At 36.7% G+C, this 26,858-nt stretch overlaps 1 protein-coding gene across 2 annotated transcripts in view; it reads right to left on the bottom strand.

Annotated features, from left to right (window-relative positions):
- The window catches only part of DLGAP1 (DLG associated protein 1), a 428,529-nt gene that overhangs the window by 318,638 nt on the left and 83,033 nt on the right, over positions 1-26,858 (bottom strand). Inside the window, exon 2 of one of the 2 annotated variants that reach the window (XM_074878768.1) lies at positions 21,116-21,257. The exons of the other annotated variant lie outside the window; for it this stretch is intronic. The gene's annotated coding sequence lies outside the window, so the exon portion shown is untranslated. The remainder of the gene's footprint in view (positions 1-21,115; positions 21,258-26,858) is intronic. 2 annotated transcript variants of the gene reach the window in all.

The raw sequence follows: 26,858 nt of genomic DNA, 5'->3' as shown, positions 1-26,858 counted from the left end.
CTTACGCTTTCTCAAAATGGTTCCTCAAGCAATAGTTTATTGAACTAGACCCCCCCGAAAGACTGAAGTGACAATACACACATCAACTACGTTCCCCGAGTACAATTACTGTGAATATATTGAAAAGGACTTTGAAATGAGGCAGCAGAGATCTGAACACATAAAATGTATCTGATAAAAAGCAGAGGACTAAAATATCCACTTCTGTAATTAAGTGTTTTAAACCAAAAATTGTATAGGATTTGGAATATATGGCATACTATTATGGAGGCCAAACCACAGTTCTTCATTCTCCCTCTGACTACCACCACAATGAAATGTTTTTATCAAGAAAATTACTGATGAAATATATTTAGTTCAGCCATATGCTTCTGAGAACTAATAACTAACTTCTAATTTTTAAAAGTGCCCATTCACATTTTACATTTAAATAGGAACTTGCACACAGACAATGACCACATTACCAGTGCAGCTTGTATGGCTACATGCAGATTTCAAAAGATCAGAAGTATTTGCACAATCGCCTCCCAGTACCCAGAGGTTTAAGGACAAACTGACCCTAATTCCATCTAAATAACGCTAAACACATATTAAAAAAATCTTAATTTGGAAACTTGAAGAGCTTACAAAATCACGACTACAACCCTCATAGTGAAAATTAATGCATTATTCCCATCTGCAGTTGATAGCTTGGTTTTAAGAAGTGTATAAGAGTGTCTTCTGTAAAACCATCTCTGCTTTGGGTTGAGAGTTTGATCAATATGTATTCCAAACTACCTTATGTCACTTTAACCTAGAGAGAAATCCAGCCCTTTAGACACAGAATTCGAGCACACTGCTGTCCTAACACTGTGATTAATGCTGTGAGCTACACCCTGCCTAGCCTTCCTAATCTCTGGGTTTTCTAATTTATAGCAGAGATGGATAGGCTATCAGTAGGGAATTATGAGGATTACTAGCTGTTTATCTCTCCTTTGCAGAGACACTTTGCTGCTTATGGAATTACCATAAACCCTCCAGCTACAGTGTCACTTCTATACTTATCCAGAAGTCTAGCTACCTATTGGGCGCAAAAAGTTTTGGTAGCCAAAATATTAAAAAACATTGGAGTCAATGGATGTATTTTTTTCTGTAAATGATTTGAACATACTGTCAAGACCTGTCATGTTACTTCAGTGCTAATTTGTCTGCAAGTTATCTTGCATTCCCATGAAATCCAGTGCTGTGATCTTGTCTACACCAATTAGAGTTCAGCATTAAGGCTTGGAGGTTGCCCTCAAGCATCACCACAGGTGAAACCATTAAACATGTATGCCAAGCCATTTCTGCACTCACAGCAAGTTATGTAACCCATTTCAAAAGACTCCGTCTTACGGCCACCAGGAATGTTACTGACTCTCCCACTGTCTGACAATTAAGGGTTTACTCAGTACTTCTACAGAAGATCCTTATGCTATGGAGCACAAGTTTCATTCTGGGGTGAAACTAATCATAGAGTTCAAGGGGAAGCAGGTATGTTATTTGTTTTAGTTTCCTGAAGAAGTAAGAAAGAAAGGGATCCTATAACATTTATTATTCTACTGACTTAAAAATCTGAATCTGTACAGAACAACTTTGCTCATTTCAAAATAAATTTAAGAATGAGAACCATCAGTAAGATAAATGTTAGCCCTTGTACAGCATATTTTTAATAATTACAAGTGTCCTCCAACAACATCTTTTAAATATAGACTGCATTTATAGCCAGGGTATTTATAGTCAGGGTATCTCTGTAACCACAACTTAATTAAGTTACCATTTGAGCACTAACATTCAGCTAATCTGTACGTATTTCATACTGCTAGATACAAATTTTAGCCTACCTTATGTGTGCTCTTACTCAACTCCTCATCATTTGCTATTGAGCTAAAACTTTGTCTTTACTACTTAACCAGCCTGCTAAATAGGAGACATTAAGAACAGTTAATTTAAAAGTTGAGTCTCTAATTCTATGCATCAGAATAAGTGCATGCATATTTATAAACATAATAAAAAGATGTACAACACAAAGATACTTCCACACTCAGTCACAACATATTGTCTTTGTCATTGTACAGTCATTTGTATCTGTATATGCTTACTTTATATTCAAAGACTGTAACAAAAGAAGATGGTTTAAAACATAATCATTGGTTAAAACAAGAACTCTTTTATTCTCTACATTATTTTCATTCACTTGTTTCTTGTACCTAGCCACATCTTTTGAAATACTTGATTTTTTAAGACTTAAAAAAACCCAACCAAAATCAAACTGCTTCATGCCTGAATCCCTTTCAGAACGTTATCAAATGTCTCAGCATATAAAACACACAGGTGTAGTTATCCAGGTTCTTCCTTCAAGGTATCACATGTTGTAATAAGAAATGAATATGCAATTACCAAAGGGGAGAAACCTCACCTAGGAACCAGTCTGCCAGCCCAGTCTCAGCTCACATTTGTGCAACCCTGTCATGCCAACTTCTGTGGTTTTATCTCATCATTTAATCTCTGGTCAGCTTCTCAGTGAGTATAAACCAGCAGAGACTCATTCCTACTTTCTCAGGTTTTTAGTACTTCCTCAGCCATCTTCAGCAGCACAGGACCTCAATTGCTTGCTAGGACCATCTAGGCTTGTCTTAATTAATTAATTCCCTATCATCACAGTGGCTTTGCACACTGAAGATACTAATCTTCCTCTTCTCTGAACCCCAAGTTTAGTGTCTGAGGGAAGGAAATGATTTTGTCTGAATAAAGTCATGTGGCTGAAGAGAAGGGTATCTACATGAAATGTAACAACATACAGAGACAGAAGATCATACCAATCACCCAGTCCAGTCTCACACCCTTTGAAAGCCTGCTAACAAAAGGGGTACCATGAGTGAGCCTATCTGTTTCATTAGGCCATGTTAAGTCCATGCCTTAGTGTGCTGTCATATCCTATTAGCAGGATGAAATCACCTTATTTTCTTCCATCCTGGGTTTGTTTGCTTTTCTGGCAGGGCATGCTAAAAACATACCAGGTTGTTTGGATTTGTCAAAGCAGATTTGGCTAGATACAGAAAGGCAGAATTGGGAACCTTTCCAACAGGTTCTTGAAATCTAATAGCACATTTACATAAGATGTGAGGCTTTTACTTTAAAAATGGATCATCTAAATATGTGCTAATGGATGAAACATGGATAAGTCATGTTATCAATACAACTCACACGTTTCTCAAGTGTCCATCACCCTGGTCCCACTAAAACTCTTCTTGTCAGTTCCGATGTACATATCCCAACACTTACTGCTCATATTCCCCTGCTGACTGCTCCACACCAGACTGTATTCCAGGGACACAGCCTGTATTAGCAAGGGAAAACCGCACTGCTTCAAGAATTGGCAAACAAGCCACAACTCCTTTGTGCACAAGCAGGATAGAAATTTGCTGCTGACAGCTGCAGCAAAACAGTCTCCAGCCTTGCTAGCTCTGCTGCACTGGGCAAGTGTGAAGTCACTCACATCCCTTCCAGATCACCTCTCTGCTGTGGATGAGTAAGTGAGCACTGCATGCTGAATGCTTGTGTACAAGGACTTAATGGGTGGACAGTGAGGAGACAGGTTGTAAACCTGGCTACTCCAGTTTATGTCCACATTATTTGCTTGGTTTTGCTTTTATTAGCTTTCCTGTACCTATTCTTCCAATTGCAAATGGTGGGGATTTCTTATCTCTTCTTAAATGAAAAAATATGTTAAATTACACAGACATTTAAGAAATATGGATTCAAAAAATACTAAATCATATTAAATCATATTCCAATGAAACACTCTATGGATTATATTTCATTTAGAGAAAATATTAGGTATGTTTTCCATTAGTGCACTGGGAGTCAGGGTGAATTTTACCCCAGTACTGTTCACCTATTTTATTTACATGTGGAATAGTAACACAGATCAAGTGTTTACTGCAGTTGGGCGTGTCAGTATTCTTTGCATTTTATGTAGCTTCACAGAATCACAGAATCATCTAGGTTGGAAAGGACCTTGAAGATCATCTAGTCCAACTGTTAATCTAGCACTGACAGTTCCCAACTACACTGTATCTCTAAGCACTATGTCGACCCTAAAAAAGCTTCCTTTTTGTCTGTGAAAACTTGGCAGCCTAAGCTCTTGCTGGGGTATGTCTGTAAGGAGTAAATTCTAGTTACAGACAGACAAATGAACAGGAGGAGGCCTATGAGCTACCTAATTGATTTCTTCATATCATTCAGTATTTAGGACATGAGAGTTAAGCTCTGCTGATGGACAGTCCTGCTACCAACCTGTGTATCAGTCAATACAAAGTTCCTTTGTTTTGGTGTTGTTTTATGGAATCCTTTGAAACAAAATGAAGAGAGATGAACTCACTTGCATTCCCAATCAGGCAGAACAGTTCCTGCTTCAATGTACAACACAAATATACAATCTCTGACAGTGTTAAGAAGGCTTATGCAGTTTAAGGGAATGTTAGCACACTGCTAACCTACAACAGTGGAACTACCTTTAAATCAGAAGAGTTTAAAACCTACTTCAAATAAGAAGACAGTCTGTGACATTTTTAAAAGGGTAAATTATCTCCCTTAGAAGGTGCTAGAAATTACTTATTTGCTGCCTTAGAGAATTAAAAAGAATATTAGAAAATATTTCATTTTTACACTTTTGTATCTGATAATTTCTACTATTATCACTATTGCTTTAAATACAAGCAGATTACTTCAAGTTCATGCTCTTCATCCAAACTGAAGTTTTCTGTTTAGCAATTAAGAATTATTATTCCGTCTTCACTGTAATCAACTAGTCATTGCAAAGTAATTCCCCCTGTATTTTCAAAACCCTATAAAAGTAAAACAAGTATCCTTGAAAAAGAAAAATTAAGAACTAGGTGTGACTGGGTAACAAAGTAGAGACCCTGTCCTGGCAGGAATACAAGTGCCTATGGTTCTCTAATACATTTACAAGCTCCATTTCTTTATGAAAAATTACTGCCATTACTAATTTTTTTCTCATTATTTGCACAAGATTGGAAATGAGGCACTGTCAATATGAAAGGAATTCAAAGAGACACCTTCCCATTATCCTGCTAGCCTATGTCAAAACACTGTCCATTTTATTTATTACTTTACCGAGTTGGGCTTCCCAAAACAAGCAAGCTGATAGAATTACCACCAAGCAGTTGCCAAAATGACGATAAATACTATTACAAGCTAGTGCTTCTCATAAAACAGAGACATAAAACAGATTTCCTTTGACATGAGCTACAAAAATCCCTCCTTGGCTCAGATGCTAGCCACTGCTTGAAGAACATCACCTGGCTCTGAAGATAAAGTTCATGCACTGATCCTTCCCAGCTGAGGCCACCATGTAGCTGTTCTTACCTTCGGATTACCAACAAATGTTGGCAGTGATGATGTCTTTCTAGAAATATCTGCATTCTGCTAAAACACACTCAGCCACATTTTATTCATGATTTACTTCCTTCAACTCCTTTTCCTTCCCTCTCCCAACACCCACTGTCACTCCTCCTCCCTACGCCTACCCCCTTAACTCCTTTAGTTAAAAGTTTATAGACAGAAAACAGGCAAAGTAAAGTTTTATACTTAAAATGAAAGATCCACTGGTGTACTGATATAGAGTATCACAGACTCATGATAGAAAGGAGGGGAGTTACATTTCCTCCTCACAGACCTTCAGACCTTACAGATGAAAGTCAAAGACTGAAAATGTAAATCCAAAAGACAATTCTGTCTAGCAAAGAGTGACATGGTGATTAAGGAAGAAAATATCGTAAAAAATAAGCCACTGCTTGCTGGAAGATATTCAGGACAGTCAGGTTAAATGAGGTATAAACTGTAATCAAAATCACAACCATCAAGCTGGAAAGACTGGCAAAGAAAATGAAGGCAAGAGTGCTCTTCTGGGGTGAGAATAATGCACACTGAATATAGCACCAGTGAGAAGACTAAAACCTATCTAATGCAGATTATATAACTCTGTATAGTCAATCATAAAAGACAGCTTTCTTAAAGTTGGAAGCATTAGTGTTCAGTGGCATGCTCAGCTGATGCAGAAGAGCAATCCCTTTGTTCCTCACAGGAGGTGCTCCGCGGAATCTGCAGTGCTCCTGGTGCCATTTGGAAACAGCTGAGTAAGAGACTTGACAGAAAATGGAAAAGGCACCCGCAAGAATAAGTCTAGAGTGCTTTTATTTTATTTGAGCTCTCAGCTATGCTTGATATCACTCACCAAGGTAATAAAGGTGGAAAAGGTTAAACAAACACATTCTCCCAAGCTGCGGTGCAGCTTTATCCTCCTGTTAAATCAAGATTTTTGTGCCATAACAAAGCTGATTCCCTTACAGTAGAATTTTGTCTCAGAACTATTTCTATCAATGAAAAAATAATCCATGGACTATGCTTGGAATGATAAATTATCAGATTTTTACTTGTGATACTTGCAATCAAGTATGAATGGCACCTAGCAAGAATATCAGCTACTGATGAAGCTCGTGTTGACTTCACACTCAGCACTTAGAAATCACGCACCATGAAATCAGCTCTCTTTTGCTAAGGCCAGAAAATTCATAAAATAAGAGAAATGGCTGTCAAACTTATTTCCTTTTCTTTGCAAAAACCTGCTCAAATTTTATTCTTTTATGTATATAAACTACACTAACAAAAGGCATCCTAAATTTTTATTTCATCTTCCCATAAAACCTGATTAAAAGCAATAGTATAAATTACTCAAATGACACATTGTAAGAGAAAATGCACGTACCACAGGGGCATGCGGTGGGGTTCTCTGATATTCATGTTTCTGCATAACTTGATTTATTCATTAGCAGATAAATAGGAACTGTTAATACTCAGAAGACATTTGCTCAGTGGCCTAGGTTGTTCTGGTTTATTAATGGAGAAAGTATTGCAGAACTCTCCCTCTTACATAACAGCCTACAGACAGTGCCTTCTTGGGACCACTGAGGCTGCTCTATGCCATGCTAGCAGCAAACCCCCCTTGAATTCAATTATCCAATAATTAGGAATTACTCTGGCCAGGGGGAAAAAAAACCAACATGAAACAGGGACAAAGAAATGGCCCCTGTTCTCCTCCCTCTTGTGTTCCTGGGGCTGGAGAATCACTTCTGGGAACTTGTATATTGTGCCAAATGACCACATACCCACAGGCAGAGTGCAGAGAAGCCCTTGTGCTCCTCTAAGGTGCCGCATGGGATTTGGCTGAGGTTTGGCAGCTCAGTCACAAATTCACTAAATTAGCTCCTATTTGTCATCACGCTGTCCACTCAAAACTTTAATGGTTAAAAAAAGGCTGATCTGGAAGATTCTCTGTATATATTATACACTCTTCTAATTTCCATAAAGCCTCACATTCTCCACCTGTCAGAAAGATGTCCATGAATCAGCATGGAGATTTCAATAGCAGAGAAACAGTTTTGCACAAACATTAAGGCAGGTGTTGTGTACCTTTGATACAGATTTTGGGAAAAAGAAAGACAGATTTTTTTGGTCCTAAAGTCTTTCTATTTCTCCAAATTCCCCTATAGTTTACATGGGAAGATTTTACCATATGTTTAACTTAGACAAATCTTATTTAGAAACTGCCAGCTTTACAGGCAGTTTAGCAGAACTGTACAACTAAAAAAACCCATGATTTTGGCCTTTTGACTGCTCATCTACAGGCTCAGTTATACAAGAAATATGAAATTATTTCTGGCCAATGTAGACAATGACTTGAATGCATCAGTCATCTTCTCTTTAATGACAAATTACCCAAATTTCCCATTTCATATGGTTCTTTTGCACCCTGTTATTCCTGCAAGTACAAAAGGAAAGCAGTTGTCACTCAAGCCTATCACTGTTTACTGTTAAGAACAGGCTGAGTGTACGATATGCATCTGCATAAACTCAGAAAAAGACTGTAATTTTGTTAGACGTGATAAGTAAGAACTTCCCATAATAATCTGTAGGACTGATTTATGCTGTCATGATCAATCTGGTCATTTTATACTTTCTACACTTTACTTTGGGCGCTTTTTCTTCTGTGAGATTAATTTGTTTAGCATTGCTAATTTCTAGTGAATATTACATTAAAACATGCTTAAAGCTAGGAAAATGTGTAGAAATAATCTGAGATTTACTGCAACAGATGCTCAAATGTAATTCACTGTTCTAGAACCGTGCAATCTGACAGATCAGTAAAGCACTCTAATGTATAGATGAGGACTTACAAGTATGCACATTATCAAGAAAGATCTGAGGTGCCTTAATAATAATTAATATTAATTCCAAAACTCAGCTTCAGACTCTTGAGATGGAATTCTAGTGGCATGAAGGAATAAATCTGAAGAAGACTCCACAAAATACAGAGGTAATACAGGTAGTCTAGATTTTAATCTTACATATGTTCTCTGTATCTCATTAATGATGCTCACTGCTTTCCTACAGCATTACTTGCTCAAAGATGACACTACAGGCTGTGAAGTGGGCCACAGTGGAAACACCCATTCCACAGTCCCTATTTTCTTGGGCATGCCAGGTTACAGCTGAAATGTTCAGCACTGGTCGGGTGAGTAAGACCACTTGAAAGGGAGTCAATGTCAAAATAGAATTTTGGTACGCTAAATCTACTGACCTCACTTTTGGCTAATCCAGACATGAATTAAGCCACAAAACAGTAAAAAATAGTTTAAAAGGTTTTGTCCAGTGAGAATATATTATAGATCTCAAGTGATGTTGTGTTAAAAATAGAGATGACAACAGAGATGAAAAAAAAAATCCTGCTTCTTTTAGCAGAATATAGGAAACAATACAATAATGTAAATACAATAGTAAATGTTTACTATACAATTAATTTCACAGATGAAACAAATTTCTCATTGGCTATCAGCAAAATCGTATTGCAAATACTTACTAAAAGTACACTTAGTTTCATTTTTTTGTTTCTTTTCACATCCACGAAAGAATTTACAGCTGCCACCCTGAGGACAAGCAGACAAGTCTCATGTGATCAGAGAGAACTTCAGATCCTTTGGGGCTCAGTTTTATCAGACATTAAGACCAAAAATAAGCATATTCTATGTTCACATTTTGATCCACAAGCCCAGATTTTCATCATCCTCACCTGTCCAGATCAATACTGCCTCTCTTCTTTACTTAACTGTAGTCACACTCGGAAATACACAGCTACAGCTAAGATGATCAAAATTTCTAATATAAATCACTGCACCACAAATTACATGGTTGGATGAAAAGAGTTACAATAGAAAAGAAAATACTTGTTTCTGATATTTATCCTTTAAACATAAAAGTGATTGAAGAAAAGTCAATCAATGATTAAAGAATTTCTTAGATTAAAGATTATTTTAGTCCAGTTAAATTTCTTTTTTGCCTTTTCCACAATGTTAATATTACAAAAAAAAGCCTAATAAATTCTGAAGTAATGAAAAAACACATTGGTTTCTTGAGTTTTTCTTTTTTTAAAAAAAGGGAAAACCACAGTTAATCAAAGTAATTTACAATGTGTAAATTTAAACACATTATACTTAAAATTTATTTAAACATGTGCTAATAGGTCAGTAAAAGTGCTTTTGTTGGAATCAGACCCTAAGTAATACCACTGCAGAATCCAGTGGAGTAGAAAATCACTTAGTTTAAATTAATAACATTAAGAAATTTATATGTCACATAATAATTCCTTGGGAATTATACACGTGCACTATACATTATGCATTTTGTATTTAACTAAAGTTTTCATGAACTACCAGAAAGTGTGATTTGTAAAATAACGCTTTCAATGACCTCACAGACACCAATAACAAAGCATTCATCCTTAGCTTTGCATAGTTCAAGGCATCCACAGTATAGTAGTTCATGGCCAAAATGCTATCTGCTGATGTGAAAAGATGATAACAGCCACTTTTGATGTTCATATTTCCTCTGAAGTGTAAAATATCTAGTCATCAAAAAAAAAAAATTATTTGCCACCATCACACATTACATAGAGGACGGAGTTATAAGGATTACCATTCATATTCTTACATGGCACAAAGAACATCTTTTTTTCCTCACATGATTTTCATAATTCTATTGCATTCCAGGGAGCTGTCCTCTTCCCTCCCCCAAACTCCCTTCCCACCTTATTGTTGCAAAGCCACACAGAGATGCTGAAAACCAGGAGAATCAAAGAATCCTAAGAATGAGAAAATGATCAACAACTGCTTGATACCAAAGGCTCGCTCAGAAAAAAAGTTAAGGGATAAACTGGTCACAATTTATGGTGACGCAGAACAATAGAAACTTAGTAATAGGAGCCATTAACAGACAAGATCAGACAAATTCAGCTTTCAAATAAAAAGATGTTTATAATAGTAGGGACAATTTACCAAGTATTGTCCATAGTTGCTTCATTTATGAATATGTTAAAAATCCAGGATGTAAATTTTTAAGATGACATATTCATCTAAACTCAAGACCTCAGCTACTGTAAAGTACCCAGGTCAGCTCTCCAATACTACTCAGCCTTTTTATTGTAAACTGTCCAAATATTTTTAAACTTCTTTCAAATTGTAAGAATTTTATTAGGTTATATTACAGTATCAGAATTTTTAATAATACAACACAACTGTAAATAGACTGGAAATTGTTCACAGCTCTGAGTCATCTTCATTTCTGAAATATATGTAATGCCTCATAAAACACATAAAACTACTGCATCCAATTAAGTAAATACTAGAGATAGACTTAAAGGCAAAGAAAAGGTTTTTCAACAGAATTTAGGTACTTATTGTATGGAGAATAGAACTGTTCAGAATGTTTCAATGACTTGGTATTTTCTGGTCAAAAAGGCATTTAACCAGAAAATAGTTTTTCTTTGAGTGACACATTTTGGGTGGAAGTATGAATTTCAATGTATTTCAAAGAACAGAGGCAAATCTGATTTCCTTTTAGCCTACTTGTCCACAAGAGTTCTTGTGTGATTGGTGGAAATTAAACTACCCAATTTCAGTTTGCCTTCCAGCCTTCCAGTTTTATGTATCCCAATGTTTTCAGTATGGTTAGGCATGCCTTTCTCCTAGAAACCTTCAGTGTCTTTCAAAAAAGTCGGAACTCTATTTCCAAAGTACACTCAAGGTTCAAAGTAATTTCACTGCCTATGGAGAGTGCTTATACAATTAAAGCAGCTGTGATGACGCTCATTTGTTAAACAAGGTAAAGTTTCCACCAGAGGTCAGTCTCAGAAGACAGGCTGTTTGGAATAAATGAATAAAAAAAGAGAAAAAGTCTATTTAAGTATTACTGAACATAACACAGAGCTGTTAATCTCCTTTCAATTATTATTAGTTCATTATATTCTCTTTAATTTCAATACTCAAATACCTAGGTACATTATGTGTCATTAATACAGGTGACTGAGGAAGCTGGGGTGACTTCATTTAAGAGTTACAAAGAAATGCCGAATGCAAGAACAGTAAGTGTGTAAAATAAACTTGGGATAGTTTATTAAGTACCCTTAACAGAGAAAATCCCACAGTAACATTAGATTTTTATTATTTTAACTTACTAACTATACACTATGACCTGTATATATCCACTGTTTAATTCTGCCTCAGATATGAGCCTTACACATTCTCTTAACTTCATTGTGACTATTTTGTAAAATTGAATTAATATCTGAAACAAATAGCCCGCACTCTATGCATCTATAAAAATGTAATTTCCAGATAGTGACTTATGTTGAGCATGTTGCAAATGCTAAAATAAAATACTTAAAAGTGATAATTTTGATATTAAAAGGTAAAAAAAAAAAAAAAGAATTATCCTTTTCTCACTCTTTCTGAAATCTGTGTGACTTTCAGCATTAGCTTCCAATGCAGAACAACTCACTTGAGAGAAAAGCAACCCCTCTGTTTTAGCAAAAATAATCTCCCCACTTGAAAAGACAGTTGTAGCTAATACAAAAAAAAAAACCCTAGAGTATAGGGAAAAAAAAGTTTCCTTCTAATGGTCATCATTCGCAAGCAACTTTGTGAGAGACAGTATATATACTGAACGTGAAAAAAGGGGAAGTAAAGACCCACCTCTGTTTTATTTCTACTATATTTTTTGTCAGGAATAGAGTGCTGATGTCCAGAAACATGGTGTTCCTACCACCGCAAACTGCTTTTCTGGAAGAACCACCCAAACAAGCTTATCTTACAGAATGACAACTCTAATCAGACTTAAATCCTAACTGCCGTTACTCTGAGATGCCTTAGAGAAGTCAATTCTGTAGCATATTTGCACTGTAAGGAAAAAAAAAAGAAAAAAAAAAGGTGAAACCACTATCTGTTGACCATTGCTCTCTTTAATAAGCCATACACTGCAGTCCTTTGGACCAAAGTTCTCTTAAAAAAAGCAGTTGTAGGAAAAAACATCTCTATAAATTCATACTCATGTACTACAAAATTGACTATCAAACCCCTGCCTAGAAAAGAGATATTCCATTTGCAGTGGACATAGTTAATGAAACAGATAATATCCCATCAGCATGGTAAAATCACTAAATAATTTAATTCAAGCTTTCTAAACCCCATTAGCATATTGTAACTTTCAACTATACCAACCCATTTATTGCATAATGCCCTGAAATCCCTTGTACCTCACTCATACAATCCCATGCATATTCTACCCTTCCATGATTCCTTTAGCAATGGAATATTTTTTGTAGTCTAAATGTTACTTCAAGATTAAAACTACAAATTACTATAATTTTAATATTCCAATACTTAAATTACTTTTTATACTTTCATTGTGTTATGCACTGATCACTGATTGAAAGGTAGTATTAATTCCAGAGGTAATTTATCATGTTACAAATGTAATTTTTTCATACGAAGCAAGAATAAATCTCATCACTTTACTATCTTTCAAGACATCACCACTCCTAAAGAGAAAATGGTTTACTGACTTTGCTGACCTATTTTTCTTCTAAAAATTGAGAACCATCAGAAATATTTAATGACTTGATTTAAAGTGCTGAAATGGAAGCATGCCAAAAGCATATTAAAAACCTGTTTTTTCCCCAAGAATTAACACCTGTCAAATTAATAGGTTTTGAAGTGGAAGACCTCATGTCCATTTCAACTTGCAAGTTTGCAAGTAAACAGTGTAAAAAGAATGTGTCTTATTTCTAAAGAAGGATGAAAGCACCACATCCCTTTCTGACTGTAAGATTTGTGTGCAGTCAGACTTCACCATGGAACCTCCATATTCTTTTTACTTCAAAAGCTAATCATGTATGAGAAGTAACCCCTTTCCTTTGGAAACTACTGGCCATAATTTAGAGAGATGCAAAAGTTAATTCTGAGACTGATTTAACTATTACAGCACTGAAAAAAAAGGCTTACAAGCTTTGCCATACCATTTCCAACCAAGAGGCCAAATGCTATCGGCTGCATTTTCCCAGGTATGGCATATGAAAATAACTCCGTTCTGCAGGCAAGATACATAATACACCTTCAGCCTCAGCACGATGGAACAAATCACAATCCAAATGTTGTATCTAAGATACTTTGCCTGATAAAACTTGATGCAAGTACTAACAAAAATATTTATTTACAAACACCAATTTTGAATAGGGATTCAAAATACTACCAATCTCATCAGGATGATATCTTCTCTAGGCAGCATAGTCGCAGTTGAACAGTGTTAGCCTACCCTTGGAAGAAAAAAACAACTAAACCACATAAAAAATAAACCCCAAAAAACTACCACCAATTTCTTCTTAAACATACAAATCTCTACTTCAGGTCATTTTCTATGAAGATAGGCCATATAGGATTAAAAGGCAATGTGATTGTAAATATCTGAGGAATGTCAGCAATGTTGCTATTGAAGAACATTTCAAGCAAATGTCAAAATGCATTAGAGGAAAGAAAAATAAAACAGCAGGTGAAAGATGCAGTAGAGGAGCAAATCAAGCAGAAATCAAGCATATATATATATATATTTATGTAAACAAAACCTTGAAGTGCTAAGGCTTGGACAATAGGCCCAAGCCAGATTGACCTATAGATGAATCCTGTATATTTTATAACTGATAACCATTGTGCTAATAGGTATTGTACTAAGTCATAACAAACCACTTATTATGATGTAAAAAGTGGAAGCATTGAAGCCTGAGCAACAGGCCCTGAGCCGAAGCTGCTAACTCAGTATGTAATCATTAGTGAAATATGTACGGAAGATGTAGCTATCTTGAATGTATCTTTATCTTTCTTTGTGTGTGGATAAAATAACAGGGTCATGGACACAGTTGTCTGTCACTGTGGCCTAATGTGAGACCTTGCTCATAATCCAATTAGATAAGCAGAGGAACTCCCTTAGCTTCTCCCTTGAGCCCTGGCCAGGCTCTGGGGCAATCTAATGTGAGATGGAAACCAGATATTTCTGCTTAAAACAAAGGTGCCAGCTATTCTGGCTTGCTGATTTTTGGGTATATAAGACTGGACCCGCTTGCAGCCACTTTGGAAGCCTCACCTACGGGTGGACGCACCGCGTAGGATTTCCCACTTGCCGGGACAGGCTCTCCAAATCCTCGCTGTAACCGGGGCTCCCCAGCGACTGTGGATCTGGATGATGGTAACGTATGCAAGTGGTGATGGATCTTTCTTAATCACTATTCTCTCTCTCAGGTAGTAATGATTTGATGCATTACCCTGTATTTTCCTGTTTGTTTAAGTGCACTATTCTGTCTTTTCTTACTGTATGTTTTCTGTATTATTTGTTATATTATTTAGTTATTTCTAGTACAGTACACCTGCTCTTTTCACTCTGGTGTCTGAGTTTAATTGGTATCCCTAATCAGCAAAACAAATCTCCAGCTAGAACTAATGACTGTGTATAACTAAACAGTTTTAAAAATTGGAAATAATTCAATGTATCACCCCAATTCAGTAGACAAGATGAAAATGTCAGTATGAAACTATTTATAAATTCATGAAACGTCTTCTGCATGCATGCATTCTCCAGAACTAATATAACTATGTGTACACTTATGTAATTTTATGCTATTGACAACATATTTGATCAGTTCAAGGTTCAATCAGAACCAACTTCTGAGGTGGTAGCTTGAAAATAACAGAACAAAACTAAAAAAAAGTCTTACTTGAGGGCATGGAAGTAGGATGTTAAAACAGCAAAATGGAATACATCTTGTTACAAAGTTTTAGTGATCACCAATTTAAGACAACTTGCTTTACTTACTACTAGAGGGAAAAATCTTGAAACATATTAAATAGTAGTACTTCTGTAATCAAACGTTTATGAACTGTAATGGCATGCTTCTCATAAACTAACTGAAGACAATGTTACAACAGTTAAAAGAGCATCAACAGTGTGAAAAGGGTGAAAATATTTTTGGGACATGGTCAATGACACTAAAAAGTCATTCTGAAATTAATACCAACTGACCTGTATTTTCCTGAGTGTATGATTGAAAATAGTTAAATTCTTGCAGATGTCCTTTAAGATTTTGATGCAATGAAGAAAAGTTCCTTTGGTAGTTATCTGATGCCTGTTCTGGTCACACTCCACTAGAATTTTATTTTTTATAAGTTGTAGGAAACTGGCATTATGAGCACACTCTCAGTTGTCTCAGTTGTCTGTGGCTGTTCATGAAGCAACTCTAGCTACATCCTACCTAATCTTGCTGCACATGTCAGGCTTTTTTAGGAAGGAGGTCACCAGCTCAGTGGTACATGGCCTCTGGTACAGACAGGAGCGACCAACATTCCAACACTCACAGCCATCTTTCTACTCAAGTATGCAACTGGCTTACACTAAATAACAAAGTAAGATCACAGTGCCTATGTTCCAGAGCCTGCTCAAACACTGCTCTTCGAATTAATACAAAATACATCACATTCACTGTCGATTTTATTATTGTTCTGGGCTAGATATGCTTTACTATTTTATTTATTTTCAAAATTTTTTTCTTTAAAAACATGATTTTTATCTGAAACACGACTATAATACAGGTTCTCTATTTATGTACCATTTTGCATACTTTGGAAACATTCTTTTTGCTCACAAGTCAAGGAAACTGCGGTTTTCTACTTTCTTTTTCATTTTTACCAGCTATTTTATAATAGTAGCAAAGGCAAAAAGTAATTCAGTATCTTTTTTGCGTAATGCAGCTCTTATCGTATGCAAATGTGTCATAATTCAAAATTAAGTCATTATTTTTGCATAGGCAGAGCTAGCAGTATATGCCAGGTTATCTGTAATACGTATCTTGTGATTAAAGAAATAAAGTATGGCTTTAATTAGGGAGGTAAGAAAAGCTATTTCAATGTTTTCTTAAATATATAGGGAAGGTTTTGCTCCACTGAGATGGGGAGAGAAGATAAAAAATATTCTAGAATGGCTTGAAATTTTTTTCCTGGGCTTTCCTAATTTTGAGGAAATGCTAGATTTCTAGTTGCAAGTCAAACTGTTACCCTTTCTTTCTCTTTTCTGTGTGTTTGTCTTGTTTCACTTATAAGGAAGTAGGCTTTAATTTTTAAAAAAAATTAAATTTACCTTTTCACAGCAAAAAAGGCATAATATAAAAAAAACCCAAAACAAAACAACAACCAAACCTACCTTAAATCTTTCTGCTCTTTTTTTTTCCTTTTCTGTGCCTTCACAATATTTTAATGCTGATTGTAACAACAAGATTTCACAAACCACTTTAATTCCCAACCTTTAGTTTATATAGTACTACAACAGAGTTAATTCAATTAATTCTGTGGCCACATTTGTTCCCACCAGAAAAGGAAAATTACTGTCCTCATACCTTCAGTTGAGGGGAAATAGTTCTTCTGTCTTTGTCTAATTGAGCTTGAACACAGAAGCTACTGGCTTCACTTCTTGAAATAATGTATTTTAAAATTATAGGAAAATTCGTGTAGGATGGAACATCAGGCAGTTTCTAGTCCAAGCTCTTGCTCCAAGCAGGGTCAGCTGTGAGATGGAACAGCTTGGTTGCTCAGGGCTTTGTCCAGTTGGGTCTTAAACACCTCAGAGAACGGAGCCAGCCCAATATCTCTGGGCAACCCGATGCAGCACCTGGCTGTCCTCTGAGTGAAAACATTTCTCCTTATATTCAGTCTGAACCTCTTGTTTCAACTTGTGCCCATTAACCTAAGCTCATGCCTCTGCACCTCGGTTTGCAGAAAGCTTGCACTGGTAGCTGTTTCAGCTGCTTCAAGCCAAATTTTCATGAGCCTGCCCTTGAAAGCTTCTCTTTGGTATAATATAGTAATGTTATACTCCTACAAGGGACCACAGTAAGCAAATAAGACAAAACCTGGATGACCTTCCTTACTCTTTCTAATTCTCTGCCTGGTTCTCATGTCAGTGAGGCTGCTTGCAGAACATGCAATAAAGACACAGTTACATGTGATGGAGTTCAGTTTCAGATTAACATACCCAACATCTGTTGCCTGTTTTCAAGAAAGATGATTTTGTTTGCTGTTACCTAGACACCTAAGGCCCAATTCAGTTGCCCAGAGAGGTACCCTGGAATATTTCTTCCCAGCCTCCAGCTATCAGTTCAGGAGGCTACAGGTCTCATACGGGTACTGTGTCCTATTTATCAATTCCATGTGGATGTCCCACGTACACTGCCACATTTCAAATGGTACTAGCGGCATACACAGGTGACAGAGATTTGAACCTATAGGAGCCGGCTATTTGAATCATTCTTTTAGCCTGACTACCACAAAGATATATAGTCTATTGATTATATATTAGAATTTAGACATCTAGCAAGCACTCAGACACCTACATATGCTTGCAGTGAAGTGTCCTCACCACAGACTGAAAACCAGCCACAGCCTAAGATCATGGCAGATGACAGCAGATAACTACAGCTCAAGAAATCAGATGTCAGTTCTGTGTAATTATGGGTGAGGATGATGCTTGAGACAAACATCCACGTGAGAGAGTAAAAATATTATTTACTTCTTTCTCTTCCCTGACCACTTCATCTCAGGAAAGACTACCATTCAAAGAGTAACTAACTAATGAAGTTCAAACATGGTCTGTGAGGTGGAGGAGATGGGAGGTAAAAATCAAATCCCACCTAATCTCTAATTCCTGCTTTCTGTGAATGTAATAATTATACATTGCTCAGTAAAATGTCAACAATAACATACAGAACTACCATGTACCTTTTGAGAGACAAAAGATAAACTGATCTCGCAAATCTTCATGACTTCAATTCTTCAGAGAATACTAAAAGGGTCTTCCAGAAATCTTTCTCTTAGCTCAAGAGTAGAGATTTTCATCTGTTGTTGATACTGTTGCTTTGAATTGCAGTGGCAGATCCTGCCCTTAAAAAAGCTTCAGCTAATTCTGATATCTTCTTGGTAAAGTTCTAGTAAAACTTTCACGTGGATTGAAAAATTGCAGTAAAAACACTGACATCTACTTTACAGATGTGGAAGAACCATGAACAAGGAGTAAACATTTAAAGATTATAAGTAAATATACTAATGTAGTCAAAAGCAGACAATATTGTGAAGCACAGGCTTTTCTATCTGCTGGGTTTCTTTCCATCCACTTCAAGTTTCTAGCTCTTGATTTGTACTTCTCCTCATGCTTTTCTCAACTTACTTTTTTTCTCAGCTGGATGACCTTTATATCCCAGACAGCCACCTAATTCTGCCCTATACTGTCAACCTCATTTTTCCTGGCTTCTTTGTGAGCTAAAATGATGCAAAACCCAAATGTTCAAACCACACACAGGTGCAAGCTGAGGTTGAGGCATTCCTTTGATAGTACTATAGGTAAAACTGAATGAACTGTGAAGATATTCAGCAGATGCCTTGATTAAATTCCTTTAAATGAATGTTCATGAATTATTCACTTGACTAAAAGCCCAACGATTCATTTGAACAATATCGCAAAATGACTTGAATAAACTATTTTATGATATTATTCAAACTACCTCTGGCTATAAGCATTCTGAAACCATCCTCCGGATGAATTCCTAGATGCCCTCTTAGATTATCCTAAATGTTTATCTGTGAAAAACTTTGTTGTGTTCATTTGTCCTATATCTAGGCCAATGCAATTACTAAAAGGTAATACTACATTATCTTTCTGATAATTGCAGGGTCTTATAGAGCTACCAGAAGGCTATTGCTGGAGACCAAACCCATCATCTTCCTATGACAAATACAGTTTGTCCTAAAGTACATGCACAAATTAATACTGTGTAGGGAATACAATGAGCAACACTGTGGGATCTCTTTATTTAAGGAAGTCTTCATTTCATGAACGAATAAAGCCATTTTCCTTTCTGATATTTTGAAAAATGCATGTTTGTGGCAAACTGTCACTTGTATTCAGCTTTAGAACCTAGAAACTACAGTGATGGTTCCTTGGAAATACTTAAAATAGATAAGATGGATTGACTGATTGCATATTTCTTTGAATTATTGTGAAAGCACCAGATCTATCTAAATCATGCCGTGAAAAAAGTGAAGTTAGAAGTTATGTAACTTCAAGTTGCTATAAATTGCTTCTTGTTGAAAGCTATATAAAACATTTTCAAATCTGTCATGTTCCACCTCTTCTGCTTTAAAAAAAAATCCAAGTGAAAATGTCCAAGAAAAATATGAATCAGGCTTATGTTATAAAGTTCGAGCAAAAGCTATGCCACCATGAAGAAAGGGTACTCTTTCACAATTAAATATAAGAAATTGGTCCATTTTTATGTCCAGAATGTATTTATTACAGTAAGACACATTTTATTAGGTTAGCTAAAGCAATGTAGCTAATTCAGCAACAAAACCACCTCAGACATACTTCATTCCTCACGGACATGGTATCTTCACTGTACTTTAATCCAAGTTAGTTTCTTGAATACAGATTATATTTACCTTTTTTCTGCTCCTGATACTCCCATGTGCTCTCAGAGCAAGGTATCTGACAAAACAGCCAGAAAAACACATCTTCTACTTCTCCTCCCACAGAAGCATGCAAGATGACTGCACAGCCACAGCTTCCCAGAGAATATGCTCTACAACGTTTGATGTGACCTCTGATCTTTGCAAAAAAACAGTCTCAAATCTTGGACTAGTTTGACCTACCACAAAGCAGGAGGAATGGAGAATAAACAGTAAGAAAGCATGAAGGAGCCAGAAACTGCTTTATCTGTACTGATAGGAACTGAAGAAATTAGCATAGTAGATACCAGAAGATGATACAGAGGTTAAAGTTGTGGGGCAGCACCTGAAGTCTGTTCTGGCTAGTCCTGACATTAACCACCATAGCCAGTAGGAACTGTAAAACCTGTGACAGTGAGATGAATGTCAGGTTCTTCTTTTCTATCCTGAAATATGTATTTAAATTTAGAAAGGAATTCCTTTTCCCTGTTTTGGCTATTTTTTTAAAATATATATATATATTTATACACACACACACACACACACACATTTTACAACTGCTATTCTGATTTTTTTACTGGCAGTGAAATTTTAAAAACCTTTAAAAGCCTTTTAACAGTTTCACTGGGACCAGAGAGGGAAAATACTACCACCAAACGAAGCTTTGAAAAAGAGCAGCCAGAGAAAGCACTCATCATTTTCAGGACAGAATATCCCTCTGCGAAAAAAACTTCTTGCTTACTAACACAGGTACCTTCCTCATTAAAACACACAGGCTAGCAAAGCAAAATAACAAAGGGGTCATGGCAGAATTGCATCTGATATGTTGAAAGTGTGTATCACCCAGCACTGAGTTCCACTCTATGATTATATCCTATTTTGTACGCTGAAAAATAACAGCCTCCTACAGCAACAAAGACAATTATAAGACAGCTACAATTTATCCCAGAAAAGCTCTTTGCTACTTAGAAAAATACTAGAACAGAAAAACAACCCCTTGCTAGTGAAATTAGCTCCTCTGATGATCTGTTCTTTAAATCAGGAAAGAAGAAGGGATTTTTTTTTGTTCAGCACGATTTATTTTTAGACTGGCAAAGAGACGATGGTAAACAGAACTGAAGCTCTGTGGGCACCTTCTGAGGTTAAATTACCTTTCATGCCATTTGCACAGAAGACTGTTCTCAAGCAGATTGAGCAGATGGTTGGGACACCATTGTCCGTTTACTTGTATCCACAAAGATAAACGATGGCTCTTTGAAATCCTGAACAATATGACCCTTGTGCTGCTTTAGGCTGCCAAGGAAAAAAAAAAAAAAACCCAAATAAATATAAAGTTAGCTGAAGAGGAGAAAAGAGTTTTGATTGATGAAATTTCATTTTTAAACTACTGAAATCTCCCCTTTAATAAATATATATCTCTGTAATCTGGAATTATTTTACTAAAAGAAACTAATATGTTCCAGAATACTTAGCAAAGTAGGAGACACAGGTAAAAATTGTACACAGTAACTCTGACTGAAATAAGAATTTGCCACCTCTGCACAACTGCTTCTACTACATACAGCATTTGCTGGAGCATGATGCCAAATAACAACCTGTTCTGCTTACTGGGCCACAGAGATGGTCAGAGATTTCCAGAACCAAACCAGAGCAGACAACTGTCAGGGCACAGCGATCCACCCAGCCAAGTATTGGTAGAGAAGGTCATGAAAGTGGGAGAACATGCTGGATGGGGTTTTTAGTTGTTTTAAGAACTCAGACTTCTCTGAGAGCAGCCCTGGTCACATATCCCCAATTTGAGCATTTTGGGCGCTTTTATTGAAACTAATATGTGCTGGTTTTGGCTGCGATAGAGTTAATTTTCTTCATAGTAGCTAGTATGGGGCTATGTTTTGGATTTGTGCTGAAAAGAGTGTGGATAATTCAGGGATGTTTTCATTACTGCTGAGCAGTGCTTACACAGAGTCAAGGCCTTTTCTGCTTCTCACCCCACCCCACCAGCGAGTAGGCCGGGGGTACACAACAAGCTGGGAGGCAACACAGCTGGGACAGCTGACCCCAACTGACCAAAGGGATATCCCAGACCATATGATGTGCTGCTCAACATACAAAGGTGGGTGAAGAAGAAGGAAGGGAGGGACATTTGGAGTGATGGTGCTTGTTTTCCCAAGTAGCTGTTACACATGACAGAGCCCTGCTTCCCTGGAGATGGCTGAACACCTGCCTGCCCACGGGAAGTGGTGAATGAATTCCTTGTTTTGCTTTGCTTGAGTGCACAGCTTTTGCTTCACCTGTTAAACTGCCTTTACCTCAGCCCATGAGTTTTCTCACTTTCACTCTTCTGATTCTCTCCCCCATCCCACTGGGAGGGAGTGAGCAAGCGGCTGGGTGGGGCTTAGTTGCTGGTGGGGTTAAACCATGACATAGTAAGAAGGATAAATTTAAAGGATTGGAGACAACATGCACAGCTATGAAGAAAGCCCATAACTTTTAGGAAAAATCTTTGGAATTTAGAAATGAAGTGAGCAGATATTAGTCTTTGGACTTGCAACTAATTGCATAACCCATCACTCTGAAAAGGTCCTGAAAGAAAAGGAAAAGCAAGGTTGCTGAGTATGGAAAGAATCGCACGGAATCAGTGAAGGGGCCCAGTTGCTGAGTTCAATACACACAGCAGAATAAGACAGATTTGGGTCTAGAAAATAACAGTGAAATTAGATACGTATGACTCACCAGCCACTCAACGTCCTAAAGCCAGTAGGTACTGCAAAGCATTTAATTAACTAAAGTTGCGTATAAAGATGGATAATTGTTTCTGCAATAACTGCTTCTTTAAAGAATGACACAACAAATAAAATTCATATCCTCTATCTAATACCACACACTCCACAGCAATGGCAGATAAACAGTGGATACACTTCTCCCTCTCTCATTTCAATGATCAATTGACTTCTTTTAATCTCTTTTTGCTGCGCTGTTGACATATTCAACATGCCTTAGAACAAATGTATAATTTAGTCATTTAAGATTCTTGTCAGATTTTTAGAAATGGTTAACACTCATTGGAGTAATGAAAGAAAGGAAAAGACAGGTTGAAATAAACGCCAAGCAGTGGCATCCAGCAACTAAAAGTAATATGCTTTGATAATGGAGGAGTGATTATAGCTCATATAAGAGGAAATAAGTGTGAAATAATGTAAACATGAATGGGAATTTAATAAAAAATAACGTTAAAAAATTAGGAAAACAGAACAATTTATGTTCATAATGGGAATATGAGAGAAAGCCCAGATGGGAAGAATTTTCCTAATTCTGCTCTCTGTCTCAGAAAAGGGGGAAACCCAAAACTATGTCTGTTCTAAATATGAGTGTCTCATGCTAACTTTCATGATAATGTCATTTCCATAAAAAAAGATTCAAGGCCTTTCTTTCCCCAAGGGAGCACTCTCTCTGCTTCACTTCCCCCACTTTTTTCACAAAATGAAATGGAGGGCCACTGTCCCTCAGCTATGTCTCCACTTAACGTCCCCAGCTATATTTGCCTATTTGCAAATATAATATAATGAAAGTAATGAATATACTCATGAACATGCTTAATGTGAACCCACTCTCTGAGACAGTAAGAAGTTGGACAATACAATCACGCATGTCTCAGCAAACCAACACTATGTCTTCCAGTATCAGTGGATTTCACTTAGAAGCGTCTCCATTATTACAAACTGGACGCTATTTTCTTCCTCATAAACAAACTGCTAAATTGTAAAAAATGCACAATATCTTTATATGAAAAGAAGTGATAAAGTGGTCTGTGAGGAACATGATAAAAATGTCCCTGACCTCAAAAATAAAACATTTTCACTGAAAACACCAGACTACATATTTTGGTTGTCCAGTAAAAACAAAGGACTATTGAATAATACTAAGATAGATGCATTGTGATCAGATATCTTGTTTCAGTGATACCAGTTATAAAGAACTGACATTTTATAGGAAATATTTTTTGCAAACCAGCATTATTTGCAAATGTGCTATTTGAAATGTGTTCTAAATAACTTCCATACTGAATGAATTGGAACATCCATAAATGTTTTAGCTTTCTGCCTACCTCTATCCAGACATGAAATTGCCCAAAAGCATATCAACAAAATGAATTTGAAACAGCTGTGAATAAAACTTCAGCAAATCAAATGAAATTTCACTTTGTCACTCTTACCAGGAGCTCAGAAGCACTGTGAAGGGTAGATGGTGTAAGAGCAATACACACACACACACACACAGAGAAGCAAGTGCACATACATATAGATGGACAAACTAATTACCAGGGAAGTGAGGATGAAAACCTAGATGCAGAAATGTTGGTAGTTAAAACAACTGTCCATTCTTCCTTGGCAAAGCAGTAACAATTCCCTCCGCATAAATTATTTCCTAGATCCTCCTGTAAGATAGGCCACCATTAGTGTGCAATAATGAGTTGTCAGCTGAGGATTGGACTGTTTAAAGCTGCTGCAAAAGCTGAGACACAAATTTAGGCTTTCACTTTGTACAACTGGGCATATGTCTTCTGATGACCAAAGACAGTTTCATTTCTGCAGGTTTAGAAGTATAAAAGGCCACAGTGGGAAGGTCAGGAAGGTGTTCCCATCTCTCCATTATGCAGTAAATTAAATTGATCATTATTTATGGAGAGGGAATAGGCTGCACACTCTCAGGAATAAGACTCAATAAAAACAAGGAAATGAAGAACTATTTTAGTTTTAACAGTGTGGTTGTACAGCAGCTGATTCCAGAAGGAATTTCTCAGTACTTAATTCCTTTCAGACTGCACATCATTTGTGAGTCCACATAAATATAGCAGAAGAACACTGTGAGATTACTGAAATCTCATCTATCTTCCAAGAAGCTGAACATACAGCATGTATTATTCCATAATCATAGAAGGGAGGTAACACAAAATGGAAAAGCTGTCCTCAGTCTCAGTATTATGAGTGACCAGCCTGGAACACATTTTAAACAGACAGTTATTCTGAATGACGCCTGTTAGAGCTAAAAGAGTTTAGCCGAAAAATGCTGATTAGGAAATCGGGTGACAATTTGGTGCTGAAATTAGTAAAGCTTGCCTTTTAAATCTTGCAGAAAATGGTTTATGAAGTTTGCAGCTAAGACGTATCTACAGATTCAACCTCAGTTTAACAAATGTGCACTGGGAAGAAAACACTACTTGAAACTGCATAGTCCAGAACTGTAATTATTTCTTATTTCCTAAGTCTTTGTTTCACTAAGTGTAGCTCTACCAAGATGTCAATCTCCACTGTAACAGCAGAGAAAGAATAGATATCCGTATTAATAATCTTGCAAGTCAATGGGAGAAAGGATGAGCTCTGTAATAACATGGACTGATCACAGAGCATTCCATTAAGACCAAACAGAAACCTCTCCCTGAGCAACCAATGCCATGGTTGTTAATAACATTGGCTCCTGACTTTCTGAAACTAGTAGACCAAGAATTTACAGACTGTTCGACACAAGATTTTACAGTGATAAATGAAATGGAAGCTTTCAAGTATAATATATATTACTAAGGACATACTTGTGTCTTTAAATAAAAATGAATACCATGACACATTTGGAGCAATTTTTCCCTTGAACGTGCATGTCTTTCAGATATTTGGCAGCAATCATGCCCATTTATGCAAGGTTAGAATTTCATTACCAAAGTTCCAACGTATAAAGAAGCAGAACCCCATACAAATTCTGAGCAAGTCCTTAAGGACTCTAGTGAATGAAATTTTGTGATGTTGTGTAAGAAAATATAAAACACATGATTACCTATTATTTCCTACTTTGTGCAGACATACACCTGTGCAGAATGGGTGTTAAAAGTGCTACCAAATCAAAATGACTAAGTTTCACAACAATTTTACAGGTATAATGAAATACCTAAGATATTAGTAAATGGTGAATCCTCATGCCTTTTAAGAACTATCAGAAATATAGGCTGGTATAATCTGCAATGTCATAAACTATGATAAATACTAATGAATTTCACAGTGTCTTTTCTAAATGTCCACCTATGAAATCTTTAATTGCACTTCCAAGACATCTAAGCTTCTAAGAATTGGTTTCAGAATTTCTGTTATTTCTGCTTGCCCCTATTCTACTGTAACTTTCACAGTCACCCCTTCCATTCTGTGAAGCGAAGACTTCGTTAAATTTACAGACCCACTGCTGAAAGGGCTCCACGGAACACAAGCCCTATCTGGCTCAGTTAATGTTCTGGACATGTGAAAATCTCCACAGAGATAAATGATGACTACCTGGCCTTCCAACACTTCAGTGGAGGTGCTGTTAGCCTGAAGGTCACTAAAGCCTTAGCACTTACACATTACTTCATCTGCAGTCAGAAGGCCGTATCAAAATATAATTTACTTGGGGAAAGGCAAAGCAACTCCCTTCTACATGGAACATTTACAGGGCAACTGACAATGCCTACCTCTTTCACCATGGAGGTGGCCAAACCCTGGAGTGAGCTACTCAGAGAGATCGTGGAACCTCCACCTTTGGAAATACTCAAAACTCAATGGGACAAGGCCTTGAGCTACCTGATCTAGCTTTGAAATTGTCCTTGAGGTACAGAAGCCCCTTTTAACCTAAATGATCATTCGAATCTATGCAAAACTACTTTGTCCTCAGCTGAACCACAGCAATATCTAGAAGACAAGGTAGAAATTTGATTTGCTCTACTTCAGGCACTTTCCAAAAAGAAGTGAAGCTGAGACAGGGAGTTCCAAATCCTCCAAATTGCTTTGCAATGGCTGTAGGAGAATAGCATCTCAGCTTTATGTTTCATAAAGACAATAGCTGCTCCAGTGCTGTAAAATCCTTAATTCCCAGCTC

Source organism: Strix uralensis, chromosome 1 (genome assembly GCF_047716275.1).
Source record: "Strix uralensis isolate ZFMK-TIS-50842 chromosome 1, bStrUra1, whole genome shotgun sequence".
NCBI classification, from domain to species: Eukaryota; Metazoa; Chordata; class Aves; order Strigiformes; family Strigidae; genus Strix; species Strix uralensis.
Note: the sequence above shows the minus strand (reverse complement) of the source record. Positions and strands in the feature narration are given on the sequence as shown.